Source organism: Podarcis cretensis (genome assembly GCF_951804945.1).
Source record: "Podarcis cretensis genome assembly, chromosome: 16".
Classification (NCBI taxonomy): Eukaryota; Metazoa; Chordata; class Lepidosauria; order Squamata; family Lacertidae; genus Podarcis; species Podarcis cretensis.
In genome coordinates, this window is record NC_137186.1 from 8,410,471 (window position 1) to 8,435,929 (window position 25,459).

The window sequence follows — 25,459 nt, forward strand, 5'->3', positions numbered from 1 at the left end:
CAGCCAGATGGGCGGGGTATAAATAATAAATTATTATTTTTATTTTTATTAGAGCAGGGGTCAGCAAACTTTTTCAGCAGGGGGCCGGTCCACTGTTTCTCAGACCTTGTGGGGGACCAGACTATATTGGGGGGGGGTGAAGAAATTCCTATGCCCCACAAATTACCCAGAGATGCATTTTAAATAGAAGCACACATTTTCCTCATGTAAAAACACCAGGCAGGCCTTCTAAATCCGGCCCGCGGAAATGTTCGGGAATCAGCGTGTTTTTACATGAGTAGAATGTGTCCTTTTATTTAAAATGCATCTCTGGGTTATTTGTGGGACATAGAAATTTGTTCATTTTTCCCCAAAAAAATATGGTCTGACCCCCCACAAGGTCTGAGAGACAGTGGACAGTCCCCCTGCTGAAAAAGTTTGCTGACCCCGTTCTATCCCTATAATTCCCAGAATTTTTCTTCAGCTTGTCTTAATTTTGATGTTACTTTTTCCAGTACCACATAGTCCATTATCTTACCTATCAATACTCCTCTGGTTGGAACTTTTTCTGCCTTCCCTTTCTGCTCATATAGAATCCTAGCTGCTGTTGTTACATAAATAAACAACTTTAACATTTGGGGGTAGGGGAGAGATCTCTGCCCCTATAATAACTAAATAATGAAAGGTTCTACTCCCTGAGGTTCTGGAAGAAGCAGTGCCGGATTTGCATATAACCTAAACAAACTATAGCTTAGGGCCCCACTGTCTTGGAGGGCCCCAAAAAAATTAAAGGAAAAAACTGGATGTACATTTCCAAAATAAAAGATAAAAAACAAATAAAATAAAATACATACAGCAACAGTGTTTTGTGTTGTGTAGGCTCCTATGATGTAAGTCATGGGCCCCGCCTGCTAGCCTGCTCCCTAAAAAATATCACTGGTTTGCCATTTCTATATACAGTGGTACCTGGGGTTATGTACTTAATTCGTTCCGGAGGTCCGTTCTTAACCTGAAACTGTTCTTAACCTGAAGCACCACTTTAGCTACTGGGGCCTCCTGCTGCCGCCGCACTGCCGGAGCACGATTTCTGTTCTCATCCTGAAGCAAAGTTCTTAACCCGAGGTACTATTTCTGGGTTAGCGTAGCCTGTAACCTGAAATGTATGTAACCTGTATAGGGTGCCTACATTCTGCATGGACAACATGTGCAAATGGCTTTAGATACCTGTTAGGTCCATAAATGACCATATAGCATACAGTCAACACGAAAAACAGCGACAGTTTGTTGTTGACAAAGGACAGCTGGACATATAAAGGGCCCCATTACTTTCAGTAGCTTAGGGCCTCATCAAACCTAAATCCAGCTCTGGGGAGAAGGGGCTGGTTTAAATAGGAAGCTGGCTTATTTATACTGAGTCAGACCGTGGGTCCAACGAGCTCAGTGCTGCCCACACTGACTTGTAGAGCTCTCTAGGGTTCCAGGTTGTAGTGTTTTCCCAGCCCTAACTGGTGAGGCTGGGGATGGAACCTGGAAACTTCTGAGCCATGGTCCTTCCCCTGCATTTCTGCAAAATTCTGGACACTTTTTCCCTCTCTTCCAAATTCAGCAAATTGTTGCACATAGTTGTTTCGACAGCTTGGCGTGAGGAAGACAGGCAACTGCAGAGAAGACAGGCTTTATTGTTTGTTGTTTTTTCCCCCAAGCAGGTTTCCCAATGGAACAGTGGAAATGTACTGGGAGGGAAATATACAATGCTTTCTAATACCTCAGCAAGGCGATCTGCAAGATTAAACAATCGTGGTTCCTGAATTCTGCAGGGACGTGCCATTGTCTGATTCTGCTTCCACTGCTGCAAGTGAATGGCACAACTCTGTGTCGTTTGGGAAAATGCACATATTGTGGACATAAAAAAAGACAAAGAATGTTAGAAGAGCCCGGTTGGTTCCAGCCAATGGCTCATCTAGTTCCATCTAGACAAGATGGAAGAGGAGCGCAACTGAAATGATCAAGGGCCTGGAAACCATGCCTGATGAGGAGCGGTTGAAGGAGCTGGGTATGTTTAACCTGGAAAGGGGGAGACTGAGAGGAGATATGATGTTGTTATTGTTGTTTAGTCATTTAGTCGTGTACAACTCTTTGTGACCCCCTGGACCAGAGCACACCAGGCACTCCTGTCTTCCACTGCCTCCCGCAGTTTGGTCAAACTCTTGCTGGTAGCTTCGAGGACACTGTCCCACCATCTCGTCCTCTGTCGTCCCCTTCTCCTTGTGGAGGAGACTGAGAGGAGATACGATAGCCGTCTTCAAATCTCTCAAGAGGGAACAATCTTGTTTTCTCCTGTTCTAGAGGGAAGGACTCAAACCAATGGCTTCAAGTTACAAGAAACAAGTAAATCGTTTCCGTGCCCCAACTTGCCAGCCCCTTTTCTGAGTTCCTTTGTTCCAAAAAGAAAAGAAAAGTTACCCTATTGGGCTGAATAGGGTCTTAGTGTGTTAATTCTATGCACCCCACAATACTCACCATATATATATATATATATATATATATATATATATATATGGCAGAGGGCCTTCCCAATAGTGGTGCCTGCCCTGTGGAACGCCCTCCCACCAGATGTCAAGGAAATAAACAACCATATGACTTTCAGAAGACATCTGAAGGCAGCCCTTTTTTAGGAAGTTTTTAATGTCTGATATTTTATTGTGCTTTTAATTCTGTTGGGAGCCGTCCAGAGTGGCTGGGGAAACCCAGCCAGATGGGTGGGGTAATAATAATAATAATAATAATAAGTAGTAGTTGTTGTTATATAATTTTTTATTACATTTTCTAAATTGCATTTCAAAATATTCATTGAAACAACCTTAAATCAATGACTTCCTTTTTTCTCTTTCCGTGGTTCATTTTGCATACCATACATCCCTGCATATTTTGCATGAACTAAACCAGGCATAGGCAAACTCAGCCCTCCAGATATTTTGGGACTACAATTCCCATCATCCCTGACCACTGGTCCTGTTAGCTAGGGATCATGGGAGTTGCAGTACCAAAACATCTGGAGGGCTGAGTTTGCCTATGCCTGAACTAAACCATTCAGTAATTAATTGTTACATCCAGCAAAACTTATTTACGCTGTTGAATTTGTCTTAATGTTGCCACCATTTTTAAATGAATGCAATCTTCACCCACATATTCAGTAAACATTTTCCAGTCTTCATGAAACGTGCATCCTTTTGTTCTCTTATTCTATACCAGGCTTCCTTTGAAGTAAGTTCCAAGAAGAGCGATTTTACGATCCGGGCGCGCAGAAGGGAGAGGGTCATAACAGCAACAAAATTGTAACCTGTTTGTTTGCTTGCCACACAAAGCAAAGTTTAGCAGGGAACAGGTTCCATTTACAAGAAAGCAAAAGAGATTGAGCCTGCTTGCTTTAGAGCACGTTGCATTGGTTTCGGTGAGATTTTCTCCCAAAGAAGTGTGCATGGATGCTAGCTTTGCAGCCCTGTGCACAGGGCCAGTTCAAGACTTTTTGGCCCCTGAGGCAAAGCATTAAATAGTGTCCTCCCTCCCATCAGGGAAGGAGGGGTGAGTGAAGATTCATATTGTGAACAAGAACCAAATCTACCTTAACCAACAGTTAAAGTGGGGACAGGGGCAGTTGTGGAAGGGAAAAGAGCCTGCTCTGAATCATGCTGGGTGGGTACAGACCCCAGGAGACCCCAGAGGGCAGGTCCCCACTATTTCCTCCCTAAGGGGGAGGCCAGCAGTGCCAAGAGGTCTCTGCAGAGGTGGCCACCGATGAGATCTGACCTCCAAGGAGTGTGATCAGTGCTGGATTTAAAGGGTAAAGGGACGCCTGACCATTAGGTCCAGTCATGACCGACTCTGGGGTTGCAGCGCTCATCTCACTTTATTGGCCGAAGGAGCCGGCATACAGCTTCCGGGTCCTGTGGCCAGCATGACTAAGCTGCTTCTGGAAGAACCAGAGCAGCGCACGGAAATACCGTTTACCTTCCCGCTGGAGCGGTACCTATTTATCTACTTGCACTTTGACGTGCTTTCGAACCATCGCGGGGATTCGAACTGCCAACCTTCTGATCGACAAATCCTAGGCTCTGGTTTAACCCATAGCGCCACCTGCGTCCCTAGTGCTGGATTTACGTATAAGGTAAACAAACTATAGCTTAGGGCCCCACTCTCTTGGGGGGGGGAATTAAAGGGGAAAAAACTGAATGTACATTTCCAAAATATAAGATAAAAAAACAAATAAAATAAAACCTACATACAGCAACAGTGTTTTGTGTTGTGTACGCTCCTATGATGTAAGTTATGGGCCCTGCCTCCTAGCCTGCTCCCTAAAATATCACTGGTTTGCTCATTTCTATATCTAGGGTGCCAACATTCTGCATGGATAACATGTGTAAATGGCTTTATATACCTATTAGGTCCATAAATTACCATATAGCATATAGTGAACACGAAAAACAGCGACAGTTTGTTGTTGACAAAGGACAGCTGGAGATATAAAGGGCCCTGTTAAATTCAGTAGCTTACGGCCTCATTAATCCTAAATCCGGCCCTGGGAAGAAGGGGCTGGTTTAAATAGGAACTGGCTTATTTATATCGAGTCAGACTGTGGGTCCAACGGGCTCAGTGCTGCCCACACTGACTTGCAGGATCTCTCCAGGGTTCCAGGTTGTAGTCTTTCCCAAGCCCTAACTGGGGATGCTGGGGATGCAACCTGGAGAATTGTAACCAAGAGAATTCTAACTGTAACCAAGGGAAGCAGTAACCCAACTGAGGAACGAACAACCTTCTCACCCTCCTCACTGTTGGCATGTCTGGAAGCTGGTCCTTTACCAGTTGACGCAGTCCGCTCTCACTCAGCCCAAGGGGTTCCTTATGCACTCTCTCGCATGCCCATTCTCTCTGGTTCTTCTGCATAACTATTGAAAACATCAATTATGTCATTAAAGGAGCGCTCCAGTTCAGTCCGGCTGCCTGACATGTTGAACCGTCAAGAGAACTTTCAGGTGAGTCAAGGAAGTGGAGGAAATGTGGACAGACTCCAGCCTTCCTCTTGAATGGCGATTAGTTGCCACAGAATCATATTTAAGCTCCATGCTCAGAGGGATTTGGCAGAACATCAAGCTGGGCAACCCATGCAGATGGGAGGAGTACAAGTAATATGTTTAATATAGCATCATCATCATCATCATCATCATCATCATCAAACAATCAATGTTAAGGAAGTGGAGGAAATGGGGTTAGACTAAAGCCTTCCTCTTGAATGGCAATTAGTTGACACTGGATCATAATTAAGCTCCAAGCTCAGAGGAGGGTTCCAGAGGGATTTGGCAGAACATCAAGCTCCCTTAAACGTCCAGTGATGCCACACCGTGAGAAGTGCTAAATTGTAATTTCTACAAAGATGGTAGATAAAGGGAGGACTCACCCAGGTCACCAGCTTTCCCAATTGATGCCCCAGGAGTGTACGAGGAGCAGAAGGTTGGAACTGCATCCTGTATACCTGAAGAAAGTCTCCACGCCTGATTTCAGACAAGACACCGAGGTCCAGGTCTGAGGGCCTTCTAGTGGTTCCCTCAATGTGAGAAGAGAAGTTACAGAGAGGGCCTTCATGGTGGTGGTGCCCACCCTGTGGAATTTCTGTCTGCAAGTTTGTGGATACAACTTGTGGAGTGGGGATAACTAGTAATAACTGGGCACAGCCGTCTCCCTGGGTTGTGGCTCTGAGTTCCCCGGACCAAAGGGAGTGGTGGCAGCCTTACCGGTTCTGGTTTGTTTTGTTTTTGTAAATGTAAACGTGCCTGCCAACCCTGCTCAAGAAATACCGTTTACCTTCCCGCTGGAGCGGTACCTATTTATCTACTTGCACTTTGACGTGCTTTCGAACCATCGCGGGGATTCGAACTGCCAACCTTCTGATCGACAAATCCTAGGCTCTGGTTTAACCCATAGCGCCACCTGCGTCCCTAGTGCTGGATTTACGTATAAGGTAAACAAACTATAGCTTAGGGCCCCACTCTCTTGGGGGGGGGAATTAAAGGGGAAAAAACTGAATGTACATTTCCAAAATATAAGATAAAAAAACAAATAAAATAAAACCTACATACAGCAACAGTGTTTTGTGTTGTGTACGCTCCTATGATGTAAGTTATGGGCCCTGCCTCCTAGCCTGCTCCCTAAAATATCACTGGTTTGCTCATTTCTATATCTAGGGTGCCAACATTCTGCATGGATAACATGTGTAAATGGCTTTATATACCTATTAGGTCCATAAATTACCATATAGCATATAGTGAACACGAAAAACAGCGACAGTTTGTTGTTGACAAAGGACAGCTGGAGATATAAAGGGCCCTGTTAAATTCAGTAGCTTACGGCCTCATTAATCCTAAATCCGGCCCTGGAAAGAAGGGGCTGGTTTAAATATGAACTGGCTTATTTATATCGAGTCAGACTGTGGGTCCAACGGGCTCAGTGCTGCCCACACTGACTTGCAGGATCTCTCCAGGGTTCCAGGTTGTAGTCTTTCCCAAGCCCTAACTGGGGATGCTGGGGATGCAACCTGGAGAATTGTAACCAAGAGAATTCTAACTGTAACCAAGGGAAGCAGTAACCCAACTGAGGAACGAACAACCTTCTCACCCTCCTCACTGTTGGCATGTCTGGAAGCTGGTCCTTTACCAGTTGACGCAGTCCGCTCTCACTCAGCCCAAGGGGTTCCTTATGCACTCTCTCGCATGCCCATTCTCTCTGGTTCTTCTGCATAACTATTGAAAACATCAATTATGTCATTAAAGGAGCGCTCCAGTTCAGTCCGGCTGCCTGACATGTTGAACCGTCAAGAGAACTTTCAGGTGAGTCAAGGAAGTGGAAGAAATGAGGACAGACTCCAGCCTTCCTCTTGAATGGCGATTAGTTGCCACAGAATCATATTTAAGCTCCATGCTCAGAGGGATTTGGCAGAACATCAAGCTGGGCAACCCATGCAGATGGGAGGAGTACAAGTAATATGTTTAATATAGCATCATCATCATCATCATCATCATCAAACAATCAATGTTAAGGAAGTGGAGGAAATGGGGCTAGACTAAAGCCTTCCTCTTGAATGGCAATTAGTTGACACTGGATCATAATTAAGCTCCGAGCTCAGAGGAGGGTTCCAGAGGGATTTGGCAGAACATCAAGCTCCCTTAAACGTCCAGTGATGCCACACCGTGAGAAGTGCTAAATTGTAATTTCTACAAAGATGGTAGATAAAGGGAGGACTCACCCAGGTCACCAGCTTTCCCAATTGATGCCCCAGGAGTGTACGAGGAGCAGAAGGTTGGAACTGCATCCTGTATACCTGAAGAAAGTCTCCACCTCTGATTTCAGACAAGACACCGAGGTCCAGGTCTGAGGGCCTTCTAGTGGTTCCCTCAATGTGAGAAGAGAAGTTACAGAGAGGGCCTTCACGGTGGTGGTGCCCACCCTGTGGAATTTCTGTCTGCAAGTTTGTGGATACAACTTGTGGAGTAGGGATAACTAGTAATAACTGGGCACAGCCGTCTCCCTGGGTTGTGGCTCTGAGTTCCCCGGACCAAAGGGAGTGGTGGCAGCCTTACCGGTTCTGGTTTGTTTTGTTTTTGTAAATGTAAACGTGCCTGCCAACCCTGCTCAAGAAACCTGGTCTGGCCGAAGAGAAAAGACAGGTGAGGGAGGGGCGAGTGGTTGGGGGCAAATTTAAAGGTAAAGGTACCCCTGCCCGTACGGGCCAGTCTTGACAGACTCTGGGGTTGTGCGCCCATCTCACTTAAGAGGCCAGGGGCCAGCGCTGTCCGGAGACACTTCCGGGTCACGTGGCCAGCGTGACATTGCTGCTCTGGCCAGAGCCAGAGCCAGAGCCAGAGCCGCACACGGAAACGCCGTTTACCTTCCCGCTGGTAAGCGGTCCCTATTTATCTACTTGCACCCGGAGGTGCTTTCGAACTGCTAGGTTGGCAGGCGCTGGGACCGAGCAGCGGGAGCGCACCCCGCCGCAGGGATTCGAACCGCCGACCCACACCCTTAAAGAAGGAAAGTTAATAACAGGAAGATTTAAATGAACTATTGGAAATTCAAGGCAGCAGAGATATAAGATGATCAGAGCTCCCCCAAACTTGAAGCATGGGAAGTCCCAATAAAAATTTATAATTTGGCAGAATATTCGGACTATATGATATGTATTTGTATAATTTGGAATATTTAATGTGATTTGATTGGATTGTTAAAATGGAAAATTTAATAAAAATTATTTTTTTAAAAAAAATGTCAGGCCCAGGGACTTGCACTATATCTTCTGCAGTGAAGGGTGAAGACTGATCCTAATAATTTATCCAGCTGCTCTACAATTTCCCTCTCTTCCTTTCAAACGACCTTCTGTTCCTCTTCATCCAAAATTCCAGCTCCCCACCCACCACCCAGAACCAGTTTCTTCCTTCTAACAAAAAGAAACTGTATGTTATGTTGGTCTTTAAACAAGATTTCTATTTTCTTACTAAAGTCTTTTTGACACTTCTCATTTATCCTACTGGAATCCTCTTATCCCTGAGTGGAATGTTCCTGACCTGCAGTTTTTGCTCCAGCTAAGATTCTGTTACTGTGCCTCTGAAAAACACCCCACAAAAGGTGATGGATCGTTGAATCAAATCTTTATTGTCTCAGGAGGACATGAGCTTTAGAGATGGAGTTGAGTTGATGGATTCTTCACCTCCAGGTTGGTTCTTCATGGTGTGGAGTTCTCATAGGACACGATAATTAATCTTCTTAATATATCCGTGAACTCGCAGAAGTCGACCTTGCCATCATTTCTTTCCAAAGCCTCATCAATGATGGAAGAGGCCTTTTTGTTGTGCAGTTGGGAGAGAATAAAGAAGGAAAGATGGTTACAGTGGCTGAAACCAGTGGAAAAAGCAAGCGGTCTTCTGATGAATTTAAGCACAAACAAGAGTATGATACATTTAGTCATCCTTCCTGGGATGTTCTAGGAGAGCTGTGTCTCTCCTAATGTCATGGGGCTCCCAACTCCCATTGGCCCCAGTTAGCACAGCCAACAGTCAGAGATGACAGAGGTTGTGGTCCAGACACTCCTGGGGGAAAACACAATGGGGAAAGCTGGCTCAGAAAAATCCAAGGTTGGAAGCAGTGTGTGATGGCCTGGGAATCTGATTCAGAGGCTGAACCTGAAGAATCCCAGCCTGCATAGGAGTCCCCGCCTCTAGGGCCGTCTGAGCCAGGGCAAGGGCTTGAATCAGAAGGGCCCCAGTTGTGGTCCAGAAACTCCTGGGGGAAAGCACAATGGGGAAAGCTGGCTCAGAAAAATCCAGGGTTGGAAGCAGTGGTAGTTTCAGCCCAATCCTTCTATAGTTAGCAGGCTGATAACCAAGAATAACTTACAGGAGGGGTGGGGAAACTGCCCCCCTCACCCGAATATTCCTGGACTCTCCAACTCACAGTGACCCCAGCAGTTGACAGGCCAATTCCTGCACTCAGGGACCAAAATGCATTGCAACCATTGGAACCAAGAAAACAGTAACTTGTAACATGGAATTTTTCACAGAGAACATTCTAATGCATTTTTTGTTTCCTCACTGCTACACTTCATAACACTTTGTTAAATTTTATGCCAGATTTATTCTAACAATGGTTTTCACTTTGTAAAAAGAAAGTTTGGTCTCATATTGGGTAAACTATTTAGAGGTCTTTATAGATTAAAGTGTTGCACCCAAGTGGGGTTTTCCTTTCCTTTTCTGTCTGTGGAACAACTTCTGCAAGCGTAACAGAACATCCCCTCCTTCTCCTCCTCAGCGCAGTCACAGAAAATCCATTCTGGAAGGCTGTGGAGAGGGAGCAGAGGGAGGAGAGAGGAAGGAGGCTTGGCTGCCCTTCTGCGGATCATTCTGCTAAATAAGTATAAAAATGAAAAAGTACTTTAGCAGGTGACTAGTACCAGCCAGGACAGGGGAATGGTAAGTAATGGCTTTACAACTGAAGGGGAGATAGCTTCAAAACAAGAAATTTCTTAATCCCGAAACAGAAAAGTAAAGGGCAATCTGAGAAGTGAGGATTTTGAAAAGATGAAGAGAACTGAAGTGCTTCCCCGATTGCAAGCAGTAACCCAACTGAGGAACAAACCACCCTCTCCTGCTCCTCACCATCGGCATGTCTGGAAGCTGGTCCTTTACCAGTTGACGCAGTCCGCTCTCATTCAGCACACGGCGTTCCTTAGGCTGAAGCATTGCACACTCACTCGTGCCCATTACCCGTACTTCTATTGCATATTTAACGAAAACATCAATTATGTTATAAATGGCGCGCTCCAGTTCAGTCCGGCTGCCTGACATGTTGACCTGTCAAGAGAACTTTCAGGTGAGTCAAGGAAGTGGAGGAAATGTGGACAGACTCCAGACTCCCTCTTGAATGGCGATTAGTTGCCACAGAATCATATTTAAGCTCCATGCTCAGAGGAAGGTTCCACCGGGATCTGGCAGAACATCAAGCTCCCTTAAACGTCCAGTGATGCCACGCCATGAGAAGTGCTAAATTGTAATTTCTACAAAGATGGTAGATAAAGGGAGGACACACCCAGGTCACGTTGTTCCCAATTGATGCCCCAGGAGTGTACGAGGAGCAGAAGGTTGGAACTGCATCCTGTATACCTGAAGAAAGTCTCCACCTCTGATTTCAGACAAGAAACTGAGGTCCAGGTCTGAGGGCCTTCTAGTGGTTCCCTCAATGTGAGAAGTGAAGTTACAGAGAGGGCCTTCTGGGTGGTGGTGCCCACCCTGTGGAACATTCTCCTATCATCTATAAAAGAGATAAACAATCACATGACCTTCCGTAGACGTCTAAGGCAGCCCCTTATCAGGAGGTTTTCAATGTCTGATGTTTCATTGTGTTCTTTTCTACTCTGTTGGAAGCTGCCCAGAGTGGCTGGGCAACCCATGCAGATGGGTGGGGGACAAGTAATATATTTAATAAATCATCATCAACATCATCATTATTAAACAATCAGTATATCTATTTCTAAGGGACTCTGGAAATTATTTATTGCTTTCATTAGATGGATCAATGGTCTCGTTAGTGAAATAGGGGTCTTTGTAGATTAAATAATAAAAGTGTTGTTGTTGACAAAGGACAGCTGGAGATATAAAGGGCCCTGTTAAATTCAGTAGCTTAGGGCCTCATCAATCCTAAATCCGGCCCTGGGAAGAAGGGGCTGATATAAATAGGAACTGGCTTATTTATATCGAGTCAGACTGTTGGGTCCAACGGGCTCAGTGCTGCCCACACTGACTTGCAGGATCTCTCCAGGGTTCCAGGTTGTAGTCTTTCCCAAGCCCTAACTGGGGATGCTGGGGATGCAACCTGGAGAATTGTAACCAAGAGAATTCTAACTGTAACCAAGGGAAGCAGTAACCCAACTGAGGAACGAACAACCTTCTCACCCTCCTCACTGTTGGCATGTCTGGAAGCTGGTCCTTTACCAGTTGACGCAGTCCGCTCTCACTCAGCCCAAGGGGTTCCTTATGCACTCTCTCGCATGCCCATTCTCTCTGGTTCTTCTGCATAACTATTGAAAACATCAATTATGTCATTAAAGGAGCGCTCCAGTTCAGTCCGGCTGCCTGACATGTTGAACCGTCAAGAGAACTTTCAGGTAAGTCAAGGAAGTAGAAGAAATGAGGACAGACTCCAGCCTTCCTCTTGAATGGCAATTAGTTGCCACAGAATCATATTTAAGCTCCATGCTCAGAGGGATTTGGCAGAACATCAAGCTGGGCAACCCATGCAGATGGGAGGAGTACAAGTAATATGTTTAATATAGCATCATCATCATCATCATCATCAAACAATCAATGTTAAGGAAGTGGAGGAAATGGGGCTAGACTAAAGCCTTCCTCTTTCCCAATTGATGCCCCAGGAGTGTACGAGGAGCAGAAGGTTGGAACTGCATCCTGTATACCTGAAGAAAGTCTCCACGCCTGATTTCAGACAAGACACCGAGGTCCAGGTCTGAGGGCCTTCTAGGGGTTCCCTCAATGTGAGAAGAGAAGTTACAGAGAGGGCCTTCACGGTGGTGGTGCCCACCCTGTGGAATTTCTGTCTGCAAGTTTGTGGATACAACTTGTGGAGTGGGGATAACTAGTAATAACTGGGCACAGCCGTCTCCCTGGGTTGTGGCTCTGAGTTCCCCGGACCAAAGGGAGTGGTGGCAGCCTTACCGGTTCTGGTTTGTTTTGTTTTTGTAAATGTAAACGTGCCTGCCAACCCTGCTCAAGAAACCTGGTCTGGCCGAAGAGAAAAGACAGGTGAGGGAGGGGCGAGTGGTTGGGGGCAAGTTTAAAGGTAAAGGTACCCCTGCCCGTACGGGCCAGTCTCGACAGACTCTGGGGTTGTGCGCCCATCTCACTTAAGAGGCCAGGGGCCAGCGCTGTCCGGAGACACTTCCGGGTCACGTGGCCAGCATGACATCGCTGCTCTGGCGAGCCAGAGCCGCACACGGAAACGCCGTTTACCTTCCCGCTGGTAAGCGGTCCCTATTTATCTACTTGCACCCGGAGGTGCTTTCGAACTGCTAGGTTGGCAGGCGCTGGGACCGAGCAGCGGGAGCGCACCCCGCCGCAGGGATTCGAACCGCCGACCCACACCCTTAAAGAAGGAAAGTTAATAACAGGAAGATTTAAATGAACTATTGGAAATTCAAGGCAGCAGAGATATAAGATGATCAGAGCTCCCCCAAACTTGAAGCATGGGAAGTCCCAATAAAAATTTATAATTTGGCAGAATATTCGGACTATATGATATGTATTTGTATAATTTGGAATATTTAATGTGATTTGATTGGATTGTTAAAATGGAAAATTTAATAAAAATTATTTTTTTAAAAAAAATGTCAGGCCCAGGGACTTGCACTATATCTTCTGCAGTGAAGGGTGAAGACTGATCCTAATAATTTATCCAGCTGCTCTACAATTTCCCTCTCTTCCTTTCAAACGACCTTCTGTTCCTCTTCATCCAAAATTCCAGCTCCCCACCCACCACCCAGAACCAGTTTCTTCCTTCTAACAAAAAGAAACTGTATGTTATGTTGGTCTTTAAACAAGATTTCTATTTTCTTACTAAAGTCTTTTTGACACTTCTCATTTATCCTACTGGAATCCTCTTATCCCTGAGTGGAATGTTCCTGACCTGCAGTTTTTGCTCCAGCTAAGATTCTGTTACTGTGCCTCTGAAAAACACCCCACAAAAGGTGATGGATCATTGAATCAAATCTTTATTGTCTCAGGAGGACATGAGCTTTAGAGATGGAGTTGAGTTGATGGATTCTTCACCTCCAGGTTGGTTCTTCATGGTGTGGAGTTCTCATAGGACACGTTAATTAATCTTCTTAATATATCCGTGAACTCGCAGAAGTCGACCTCGCCATCATTTCTTTCCAAAGCCTCATCAATGACGGAAGAGGCCTTTTTGTTGTGCAGTTGGGAGAGAATAAAGAAGGAAAGATGGTTACAGTGGCTGAAACCAGTGGAAAAAGCAAGCGGTCTTTTGATGAATTCAAGCACAAACAAGAGTATGATACATTTAGTCATCCTTCCTGGGATGTTCTAGGAGAGCTGTGTCTCTCCTAATGTCATGGGGCTCCCAACTCCCATTGGCCCCAGTTAGCACAGCCAACAGTCAGAGATGACAGAGGTTGTGGTCCAGACACTCCTGGGGGAAAACACAATGGGGAAAGCTGGCTCAGAAAAATCCAAGGTTGGAAGCAGTGTGTGATGGCCTGGGAATCTGATTCAGAGGCTGAACCTGAAGAATCCCAGCCTGCATAGGAGTCCCCGCCTCTAGGGCCGTCTGAGCCAGGGCAAGGGCTTGAATCAGAAGGGCCCCAGTTGTGGTCCAGAAACTCCTGGGGGAAAGCACAATGGGGAAAGCTGGCTCAGAAAAATCCAGGGTTGGAAGCAGTGGTAGTTTCAGCCCAATCCTTCTATAGTTAGCAGGCTGATAACCAAGAATAACTTACAGGAGGGGTGGGGAAACTGCCCCCCTCACCCGAATATTCCTGGACTCTCCAACTCACAGTGACCCCAGCAGTTGACAGGCCAATTCCTGCACTCAGGGACCAAAATGCATTGCAACCATTGGAACCAAGAAAACAGTAACTTGTAACATGGAATTTTTCACAGAGAACATTCTAATGCATTTTTTGTTTCCTCACTGCTACACTTCATAACACTTTGTTAAATTTTATGCCAGATTTATTCTAACAATGGTTTTCACTTTGTAAAAAGAAAGTTTGGTCTCATATTGGGTAAACTATTTAGAGGTCTTTATAGATTAAAGTGTTGCACCCAAGTGGGGTTTTCCTTTCCTTTTCTGTCTGTGGAACAACTTCTGCAAGCGTAACAGAACATCCCCTCCTTCTCCTCCTCAGCGCAGTCACAGAAAATCCATTCTGGAAGGCTGTGGAGAGGGAGCAGAGGGAGGAGAGAGGAAGGAGGCTTGGCTGCCCTTCTGCGGATCATTCTGCTAAATAAGTATAAAAATGAAAAAGTACTTTAGCAGGTGACTAGTACCAGCCAGGACAGGGGAATGGTAAGTAATGGCTTTACAACTGAAGGGGAGATAGCTTCAAAACAAGAAATTTCTTAATCCCGAAACGGAAAAGTAAAGGGCAATCTGAGAAGTGAGGATTTTGAAAAGATGAAGAGAACTGAAGTGCTTCCCCGATTGCAAGCAGTAACCCAATTGAGGAACAAACCACCCTCTCCTGCTTCTCACCATTGGAATGTCTGGAAGCTGGTCCTTTACCAGTTGACGCAGTCCGCTCTCATTCAGCACACGGCATTCCTTAGGCTGAAGCATTGCACACTCACTCGTGCCCATTACCCGTACTTCTCTTGCATATTTAAGGAAAACATCAATTATGTTATAAATGGCGCGCTCCAGTTCAGTCCGGCTGCCTGACATGTTGACCTGTCAAGAGAACTTTCAGGTGAGTCAAGGAAGTGGAGGAAATGTGGACAGACTCCAGACTCCCTCTTGAATGGTGATTAGTTGCCACAGAATCATATTTAAGCTCCATGCTCAGAGGAAGGTTCCACCGGGATCTGGCAGAACATCAAGCTCCCTTAAACGTCCAGTGATGCCACACCGTGAGAAGTGCTAAATTGTAATTTCTACAAAGATGGTAGATAAAGGGAGGACTCACCCAGGTCACCAGCTTTCCCAATTGATGCCCCAGGAGTGTACGAGGAGCAGAAGGTTGGAACTGCATCCTGTATACCTGAAGAAAGTCTCCACCTCTGATTTCAGACAAGAAACTGAGGTCCAGGTCTGAGGGCCTTCTAGTGGTTCCCTCAATGTGAGAAGTGAAGTTACAGAGAGGGCCTTCTGGGTGGTGGTGCCCACCCTGTGGAACATTCTCCTATCATCTATAAAAGAGATAAACAATCACATGACCTTCCGTAGACGTCTAAGGCAGCCCCTTATCAGGAGGTTTTCAATGTCTGATGTTTCATTGTGTTCTTTTCTACTCTGTTGGAAGCTGCCCAGAGTGGCTGGGCAACCCATGCAGATGGGTGGGGGACAAGTAATATATTTAATAAATCATCATCAACATCATCATTATTAAACAATCAGTATATCTATTTCTAAGGGACTCTGGAAATTATTTATTGCTTTCATTAGATGGATCAATGGTCTCGTTAGTGAAATAGGGGTCTTTGTAGATTAAATAATAAAAGTGTTGTTGTTGACAAAGGACAGCTGGAGATATAAAGGGCCCTGTTAAATTCAGTAGCTTAGGGCCTCATCAATCCTAAATCCGGCCCTGGGAAGAAGGGGCTGATATAAATAGGAACTGGCTTATTTATATCGAGTCAGACTGTTGGGTCCAACGGGCTCAGTGCTGCCCACACTGACTTGCAGGATCTCTCCAGGGTTCCAGGTTGTAGTCTTTCCCAAGCCCTAACTGGGGATGCTGGGGATGCAACCTGGAGAATTGTAACCAAGAGAATTCTAACTGTAACCAAGGGAAGCAGTAACCCAACTGAGGAACGAACAACCTTCTCACCCTCCTCACTGTTGGCATGTCTGGAAGCTGGTCCTTTACCAGTTGACGCAGTCCGCTCTCAATCAGCCCAAGGGGTTCCTTATGCACTCTCTCGCATGCCCATTCTCTCTGGTTCTTCTGCATAACTATTGAAAACATCAATTATGTCATTAAAGGAGCGCTCCAGTTCAGTCCGGCTGCCTGACATGTTGAACCGTCAAGAGAACTTTCAGGTAAGTCAAGGAAGTGGAAGAAATGAGGACAGACTCCAGCCTTCCTCTTGAATGGCGATTAGTTGCCACAGAATCATATTTAAGCTCCATGCTCAGAGGGATTTGGCAGAACATCAAGCTGGGCAACCCATGCAGATGGGAGGAGTACAAGTAATATGTTTAATATAGCATCATCATCATCATCATCATCAAACAATCAATGTTAAGGAAGTGGAGGAAATGGGGCTAGACTAAAGCCTTCCTCTTTCCCAATTGATGCCCCAGGAGTGTACGAGGAGCAGAAGGTTGGAACTGCATCCTGTATACCTGAAGAAAGTCTCCACGCCTGATTTCAGACAAGACACCGAGGTCCAGGTCTGAGGGCCTTCTAGGGGTTCCCTCAATGTGAGAAGAGAAGTTACAGAGAGGGCCTTCACGGTGGTGGTGCCCACCCTGTGGAATTTCTGTCTGCAAGTTTGTGGATACAACTTGTGGAGTTGTATTTATTGCTTTCATTAGATGGATCAATGGTCTCGTTAGTGAAATAGGGGTCTTTGTAGATTAAACAATAAAAGTGTTGTTGTTGACAAAGGACAGCTGGAGATATAAAGGGCCCTGTTAAATTCAGTAGCTTAGGGCCTCATCAATCCTAAATCCGGCCCTGGGAAGAAGGGGCTGATATAAATAGGAACTGGCTTATTTATATCAAGTCAGACCGTGGGTCCAATGGGCTCAGTGATGCCCACACTGACTTGCAGGATCTCTCCAGGGTTCCAGGTTGTAGTCTTTCCCAAGCCCTAACTGGGGATGCTGGGGATGCAACCTGGAGAATTGTAACCAAGAGAATTCTAACTGTAACCAAGGGAAGCAGTAACCCAATTGAGGAACGAACAACCTTCTCACCCTCCTCACTGTTGACATGTCTGGAAGCTGGTCCTTTACCAGTTGACGCAGTCCGCTCTCACTCAGCCCAAGGGGTTCCTTAGGCTGAAGCACTGCACACTAACTCGTGCCCATTCTCTGTGGTTCTTCTGCATAACTATTGAAAACATTGATTAAATGATCTTTGCCAATTAATTTGTCAGGCCCAGGCTGAGATGGGAGTAATCAGCCTCCCAAATTCTTCCTGGTGTAAGGGAAGATGAAGTCTCATCCGCGGATGCGCAGTTAACCACCCCCAAGTTTGTAAAGAAGGAGGGGTGTTGGCACTGGATGGAAAGCCCCCAAGGGAGTTTGGATCTCCTGGACGCTGTCCCCATTTCTTAAGATGAAAAGCAACAGTCTCTGGGAATGGCCATTCTAGTGGGACTGGAAGAAGCGCAAATCGATGCCGCCTACCCCTAATTCGGAGAGTTGCTCCAGAAGGAAACTATGGTGGATGGTATCAAAAGCTGCTGAGAGGTCGAGGAGAATTAACAGGGACATGTTTCTCTTCTCTCTCTCTCAACAGAGGTCATCATACAGGGCGACCAAAGCAGTTTCTTTGCCAAAACTGGGCCTAAACCCCGACTGAAACGGATCTAGAAAATCAGTTTCTCCCAAAAGCACCTGGATCTGGTCTGCGACCACTCGCTCCAGAACCTTGCTCAGGAAAGGGAGATTAGCAACTGGCCCGTAGTTAGTTAGGTTTTCCGAATCCAGGGAAGCTTTCTTAAGGATTGGTTTTACCACCGCCTCCTCCAAACAGGCAGGGACCACCCCATCTCGTAAAGAGGCATTGATCAACTTCCTGGACCAGCCAGCTATATTTCTTTTCCTTCGATGGACTTCCGACTTCACTCTTGCAGTTTAAATGGGAACACTTCTTACAATTTTTGTCAGTGTTTTTAATTAAAAGCTAATGGTGGGGAAATGCGCTCTACGTGGGGCTACCTTTGAAGGTGACCCAGAAACTGCAATTAATCCACAATGTGGCAGCTAGACTGGTGACTGGGAGTGCCCACCAGGACCACATAACACCGGTTCTGAGAGATCTGCATTGGCTCCCAGTACTTTTTCAAGCACAATTCAAAGTGTTGGTGCTGACCTTTAAAGCCCTAAACGGCCTCGGTCCTGTATACCTGAAGGAGCGTCTCCACCTCCATCGTTCAGCCCGGACACTGAGGTCCAGCGCCGAGGGCCTTCTGGCGGTTACAGGGAACCGGACAGAGGGCCTTCTCAGTAGTGGTGCCCGCCCTGGGGAACGCTCTCCCATCAGATGTCAAGGAAATAAGCAGCTATCTTATTTTTAAAAGACATCTGAAGGCAGCCCTGTTTAGGGAAGTTTTTAGTATTTAATGCTGTATTGTTTTTAACACTCGATTGGGAGCCGCCCAGAGTGGCTGGGGAAACACAGCCAGATGGGCAGGGTATAAACAATAAATTATTATTATTATTTCAGCCTTTTGAAGATCTTTGGCTAAACCTCAAAGTGTTGAACCGATACAGTCAGAAGGAAGCATGACTGGTTTCAAGAGAGATGACTCCCAGGAAAACACTGCATTGCGCTACCGCCAGGCTGTCCTAATAAATTGGGTAGTGCACTGATTATTGCTGTGTGTGTGTGTGTGTGTGTGTGTGTGTGTGTGTGTTTGAGTGAGTGTGTGTGTAAAATAATGGATCCACAAAATTCCTGGGCTCTTCTTGGTGGTGTTATCAGCACCTTAAACAATTCAGCAGCATCAAGAAACTTGGCTATCTCACTGCTCGCTCCTGACCCCAGGTTAACGTGTTTAAAAGCACAAGTTCCAAAACTGGCAAGAGTATTGTTAGCCCAGAAATGGAAACAAGAAGAAATTCCGATGAAAGAAGAATGGCAGACGAAATTAATGGACTATGCAGAATTGGACAAAATGGCAGGAAGGATTCGAAACCTGCGGGACCAGAGATTTACAGAAGATTGGGAGAAGTATATGAATTATTTGTAATCAACAAATTACGCTAGTGGGACTACAAGAAGTTTTGTAAGGAGAAATATACGAAGTGTTACAAAGTAGAAAAAGACAGAGATATTGGTTATGAGTTTGAAATGTAATAGGGAAAATAAGAAATGCATACTGAGAGATTAGATTGGAAAAATTTCAGACAGGATTGATGGAAGTCAAAAATTTGAATAAGGTGTAAAAGTGTAGGAGTGCTCTTATTAATCAGAGTTCAATCCTTCCTTTACTTTGAGAACGCCTCATAAAAGTATGTTTAATTACTGTTGAAAATTATATGTTAAAAAAGTAATAAAAAATTATATTAAAAAAATAATAATAATAAAGTACAAGTCCCAAAACCAATCCTTCTTGCACCGCTCCTTTGGAAGAACAGCCCATTAATCAAATGTCCTAGCCAAGCTCAATTCATGTACCTTTTGCACCACCTAGTGGCTCAGATTGTTGTCACGGTATGATGACAATCTTGCACAAAGCACCCAGTTTCCTTGATGCTTGTCATTAACCAAACGAACATCCTGATTTCCTGACCTGCAGTACACCTTCTGCCTGCTCTTCTGTTGCTCTTGGTCAAGGCTGGAGTCAGATGCAGGTCAGCAATAAAGGAGGAAGATCTCCATTGTCAGCGAAATTAACTCTTTATCCAAGGAAACAAACGTACCACTCGGCCTCATGGCCTCAGCAACATTTCTCAGTACAGTGGTGCCCCGCAAGACGAATGCCTCGCAAGACGAAAAACTCGCTAGACGAAAGAGTTTTCCGTCTTTTGAGGTGCTTCGCAAGACGAATTTCCCTATGGGCTTGCTTTGCAAGACGAAACATCGGGCGAGTTCTTGCGAGTTTTTCCCCTTTTTTCCCCTTTTTCTAAGCCGCTAAGCCACTAATAGCCGCTAAGCCACTAATAGCCGCTAAGCCGCTAAACCGCTAATAGCGCTAAGCCGCTAAGCCGCTAATAGCCGTGCTTCGCAAGACGAAAAAACTGCAAGAAAAAGAGACTCACGGAACGAATTAATTTCTTCTTGTGAGGCACCACTGTAGGTCTTGCCCCTATGGAGCAGTTGCCAGGACTGGAGGTTCTGGCCTTCCACACCTCCCTAAGGCTCTGTCTCTCCCAGATGTTTCCCTTTTTTATATATATAAATACATCTTTATTGGTTTAAAATTCAACCTTACAATAAAGGTAAGTACAACAAAGTTAAGCACAGAAAAGGAAAAGGAAAGGGAAAAAAAGAATTCTCCACATCAAAAACTACAAAAAGTTTAAAAGTAACAAGAAAAGAAAAAGAAAATAGCAATTAAAAGTACCAGATATTTATACAGCATCATGTCTTATCCAATAAAGTCTTCTGTGAAAAGCTTCCAGTCGTTCTCATTATACTTTTTCTATTGTCTTGATTTTATCACACAGTTTGTTTTATATCTTTTCCCATATATTCCTCTAAGATGTTTATTCCATTTATTATGCACAAATATCATTCAATTCTGCTAGGATGGTATCATTTTTATAATACAGTCTTAGGTATTCCTTAAATATTTTCCATTCTCCATATACTTATTGATTTAAGGTTCCCCTGACTTTTCCAGTTTGCTAGTTGAAAATACTCTATCATGAGTGTTTGCCATTTCTGTTATTGTTGGTGTTATTTCACCTTTCCAACTTCTGTCTGCCAGTATTCTCCCAGTGGTCTCTCTCAGATGTTTCCCAAGCAGCCTCAACATGTGTCTACACACCTCTGGTCCCTGCTCTGCCTTCCTCATTATCCTGCACATTCTTGGAGACCAGGGGGGAGAGGAACTTGTCTGTGCTGGTCCTGGGGGCTAACCGAGAGGCAAGTTTCGAGTCCAGTCCTAGGTCGATGGTGCGGTATGGAGGCTGTCCGTCAAAGCTGTAGCTGGTCCAAGGCAGGGAGTCGGGTGGGGTCAGGAACTCTGGCAGAAGAGCAGGACAGGGTGCAGGCAGGAACAGGCTAGCAACAACATTGCTCCCGCAACCTGGGACTGGGCTGACTGGCTTTTATCTGCCCCAAGGCATAGGGCGGCCCCGGTCCACAGGTGACTCACCTCTCCTGGCCTGGAGGTGAGCACTCCTCCTGCAGGAACTTAGTTCCCTCCGGCTCTCTGCCCTGAGCCTCTGCAGCTCAAGAGAGACTGGAGGGTTACCAGACCCAGAGGCAACCTCAGCTTCCTCTGACGGGGCTGAGAGTGGAGCACCTGCAGGCAATGGGTCCTCCATCACCTCAGGGGCCAGAGCAGACTCAGCTGGTCCCTGCACCTGAGGATCCAGCACAGGTGAGAACCCTTCAGGCTCAAGCCCCAGCCCCGGCTCAGCTGGTTCTGGAGGCGGGGACTCCTGTGCAGGCTGGGATTCCTCAGGTTCAGCCTCTGAGTCCGAATCCCAGGCCATCACACCGTCGCAGCAAGAGAGGGAGACTTCCTGGATTTTTTAGCAGCCCCTTGACCCACCCACCCCCTTCTCTTCTTCAGCCTTGGAGTCTGAACTGCTCCCTATCACAGGCTCTTCCCGCACACTTCACCCTGTTGCCCCTTCAAGTATCTGGCACCTCCTCCCAGTCTTCTCCCTCTGATCTCTCCTTGGTATCCCATTACCTCTGGGGATTCCCTTTGGGGTTTCCCTGCTGCTGCCTCCCACCGCTCCTCCTCGCCCAGCCAACTTGGACCGAGAACTTTGTGAACTTGGACTGTTGATAAGTGTAATAAGAATGCTAAGGTCTTATATATATAAGTTGGGACGCGGGTGGCACTGTGAGTTATACCACAGAGCCTAGGGCTTGCTGATCAGAAGGTGAGCAGTTTGAATCCCCGCGATGGGGTGAGCTCCCATTGCTCAGTCCCTGCTCCTGCCAACCTAGCAGTTCAAAAGCACATCAAAGTGCAAGTAGAGAAATAGGTACCACTCCAGCGGGAAGGTAAACGGCATTTTTGTGCGCTGCTCTGGTTCACCAGAAGCGGCTTAGTCATGCTGGCCACATGACCCAGAAGCTGTGCGCCTGCTCCCTCAGCCAATAAAGCAAGATGAGCGCCGCAACCCCAGAGTCGGCCACAACTGGACCTAATGGTCAGGGGTCCCTTTACCTTTTACTACACGAATCCTTCTTGAAATTTTGTCTTGCTTTTTGAGCAGCTGTTGATGGATGCTTTTTGCATGTCAGCCGTGATAGGAACTATTTCATGGTGTTTGGGAATTGTTCCAATAACCGTGTGTCTCAGAATGCCTCTGCGCTACATTGGAACAAGGCAAAGAATGAGCAAGGCCTTTGTGTAATGCAACTCTGCTACGGAGGCTTTCATCCTGACTTAAACATATCAGAAACTCATCCTCTTTGATGTGCCTGTTAGAGAATCATTCTTCCAGAAACAAGTAGAAGTTTCTAGAAGGTTCCAGAACATTCCTTTATATATGGGAGTGGCACTCTGAGCTTAATTAGCATCAGCTGGAAGTGCCAATAAAAAGAAGGCCACTTGGTTTCATTTTTGGCAGGCTTCTGACCAAAGAGTAAAAAGGTAAAGGTAAAGGTACCCCTGCCCGTACGGGCCAGTCTTGACAGACTCTGGGGTTGTGCGCCCATCTCACTCAAGAGGCCAGGGGCCAGCGCTGTCCGGAGACACTTCCGGGTCACGTGGCCAGCGTGACAAAGCTGCATCTGGCGAGCCAGAGCCGCACACGGAAACGCCGTTTACCTTCCCGCTGGTAAGCGGTCCCTATTTATCTACTTGCACCCGGAGGTGCTTTCGAACTGCTAGGTTGGCAGGCGCTGGGACCGAGCAGCGGGAGCGCACCCCGCCGCAGGGATTCGAACCGCCGACCTTTCGATCGGCAAGTCCTAGGCGCTGAGGCTTTAACCCACAAAGAGTACTGCCTGTAAAATCTGCTGAAGGACCGTTCCTTACAACATGCAGGAGATAAGAGAGACTTTGTTTGAAAGCGTGCTGTTAATTGCTGTTTATATTAACAGTTGAAAAATATCTTTGCTACCGTAATGCTTGTACCCGGTCAGGGAATAAAATCTCTTGACTGAGACGTCACAGAGTTTGGCGAGTCATCTTTAAAACAACTTCTGTTGTTGTCCACTGCTTCCGGGAAGATTACTCTGCTGAACAATTGAAAGAGGTTTTACCTACACACAAGTATATGCGCAGTGAGAGTGTGTGGACAGTAAACTTTTAATAGTGCCAAGTGTGGGGACTGTGGAGACGCAGAACTGGGACTGGAGAAGAAGAGAGATTCTGATGGGTTGGAAACTTGCTTGAAAGGAATAAGCTGTTACTATACAGTGGACGCTCGGGTTGCGAACGTGATCCGTGCGGGAGGCACATTCGTAACCCGCAGCGCCCCGTCTGTGTACATGCGGGTCGCGATTCGGCGCTTCTGCGCATGCGCAAAGCACGATTGTCGAGACCCGGAAGTAACCCATTCTGGTACTTCCGGGTTCGGCATGGTGCGCTACCCAAAAACGTGCAACCTGAAGTGTCTTTAACCTGAGGTATGACTGTACTGGGGTTGGATGAAAAGTGTTAATGTTTTTGTGGACATGCCCAAAGGTTAAGGCCTTCTGGGAAATGATCTATAATGAAATGAAAAAGGTGTTTAAGTACACCTTCCTGAAGAAACCAGAGGCCTTTCTCCTGGGCATGGTCGGCCAATTGGTGTTAAAGAAGGACAGAACATTTTTTATGTATGCTACAGCAGCAGCAAGAATCCTTATCGCAAAGTATTGGAAGACACAAGATCTACCCACCCTGGAAGAATGGCAGATGAAGGTGATGGACTATATGGAGTTGGCGGAGATGACTGGCAGAATCCGAGACCTGGGAGAAGAGTCGGTGGAAGAGGACTGGAAGAAGTTCAAAGAATATCTCCAAAAGCATTGTAAAATGTTTGAATGTTAAAATGAGGTTGGTTATAAAGAGAATAGGGCATCAGTGACATGGTAAAAAGAAATATGTAAAAGTGTTTTGAAGGAAAAAAAGGGGTAAGACCAGAGTATTATTATGTCGAGATCAAACAAATGATATAAAGGATTAAGTTATAAAAAACATGTGATAAATGGTTTTTAAAGTAAAGGAAACTAAAGGCATAATAGGTTGAAATGTATAATATTGAATAAGATTGGAAAGAGGGTAGGGAATTGCTGAATTTGATTGTGTAAAGGGGAACACAGAAAAGGGAGATGTGAGGAAGTCAGGAAAGAGGGTTATAAAGATAGTAAGTAACAAATAATCTTTTCTCTGGTTTTTTTGGGTTTTTTTATTACTTTTTTTTTTCTTCTTTCATTGTCAAACTGTGTTGTTTTTGATCGTCTTTTTTTCTTTTGTTTTTCCTGATTGTGATGTTTGTTTTGTTGTGCAAAACCTTAATAAATATTTTATTAAAAAAAAGAAAGAAAAGTGTTAATGTTTTTGATTGTGTGTGTGTTCTAATGCCTTTGTTAACTTACCTGTTATTGTTCTATAGAGAAGCTGCATTCTGCTGCCTGTTCATTCATCTAGGAACAGATACCTTGTTCTTGGAGAGAGGTAGTGTTGTTGTTTTGGGGGGGGGAGCGGGGAATCAGTTGTTATGCCTGTGGCCCCTTCTAAACTTTGCATCCAGCAGGGTTGCAATTTCTGGAATAGCCAGGCTAGCTTTCTGGTGTGGTAATGGCCTAAGTATGGGTTATTAACATAACAAAAGAAGTGGCTCAGCAACACAGGGCAAATGGCTGGAGGGGGCGGCCTTCCTCAACTAACTGGTGGAGAGAAAGACAAAGCAGGTAGCAGGCTGGGAAGCCAGAGTCAGAGCCATGCCTGATTTCGGCTTGAATCCAAGGCTGTGGCTATGTGAGAAGCAAGACCCTCTTGGGCTGTTAATGCTGCGAGCCCCTCCATCGTAGACTCAGCCAGGGGTCAGCAAACTTTTTCAGCAGGGGGCCAGCCCACTGAAGGGGGGGAAATGAACGAATTCCTATGCCCCACAAATAACCCAGAGATGCATTTTAAATAAAAGGACACATTCCACTCATGTAAAAACACACTGTTTCCAGGACCGTCCGTGGGCCAGATTTAGAAGGCGATTGGGCCAGATCCGGCCCCCGGGCCTTAGTTTGCCTACCCATGACTCAGGCTTTATATATGTGTGTGAATAATCCATGTATCTTAAAGAGACCACAGTCTCTGCCGTCCCTCATTCCAAGGAAACTGAACCCTGGGTAAGCTCCTGGAACCCCTGGAAATTGGGGAAATTGAGGAAATACGTTTGC

At 45.8% G+C, this 25,459-nt stretch overlaps 2 long non-coding RNA genes across 2 annotated transcripts; both read right to left on the bottom strand.

Annotated features, from left to right (window-relative positions):
* Positions 1–8,655: 8,655 nt before the first annotated feature.
* On the bottom strand, positions 8,656–10,625 carry LOC307204606. The gene is made up of 2 exons (XR_013833752.1): positions 10,176–10,625; positions 8,656–8,863 (listed from the first exon to the last, which is right to left on the bottom strand). It is a non-coding gene; the product is annotated as an uncharacterized lncRNA (long non-coding RNA).
* Positions 10,626–13,277: 2,652 nt separating this feature from the next.
* Positions 13,278–16,017, bottom strand: LOC307205262. The gene is made up of 2 exons (XR_013833965.1): positions 14,800–16,017; positions 13,278–13,487 (listed from the first exon to the last, which is right to left on the bottom strand). It is a non-coding gene; the product is annotated as an uncharacterized lncRNA (long non-coding RNA).
* Positions 16,018–25,459: the final 9,442 nt, after the last annotated feature.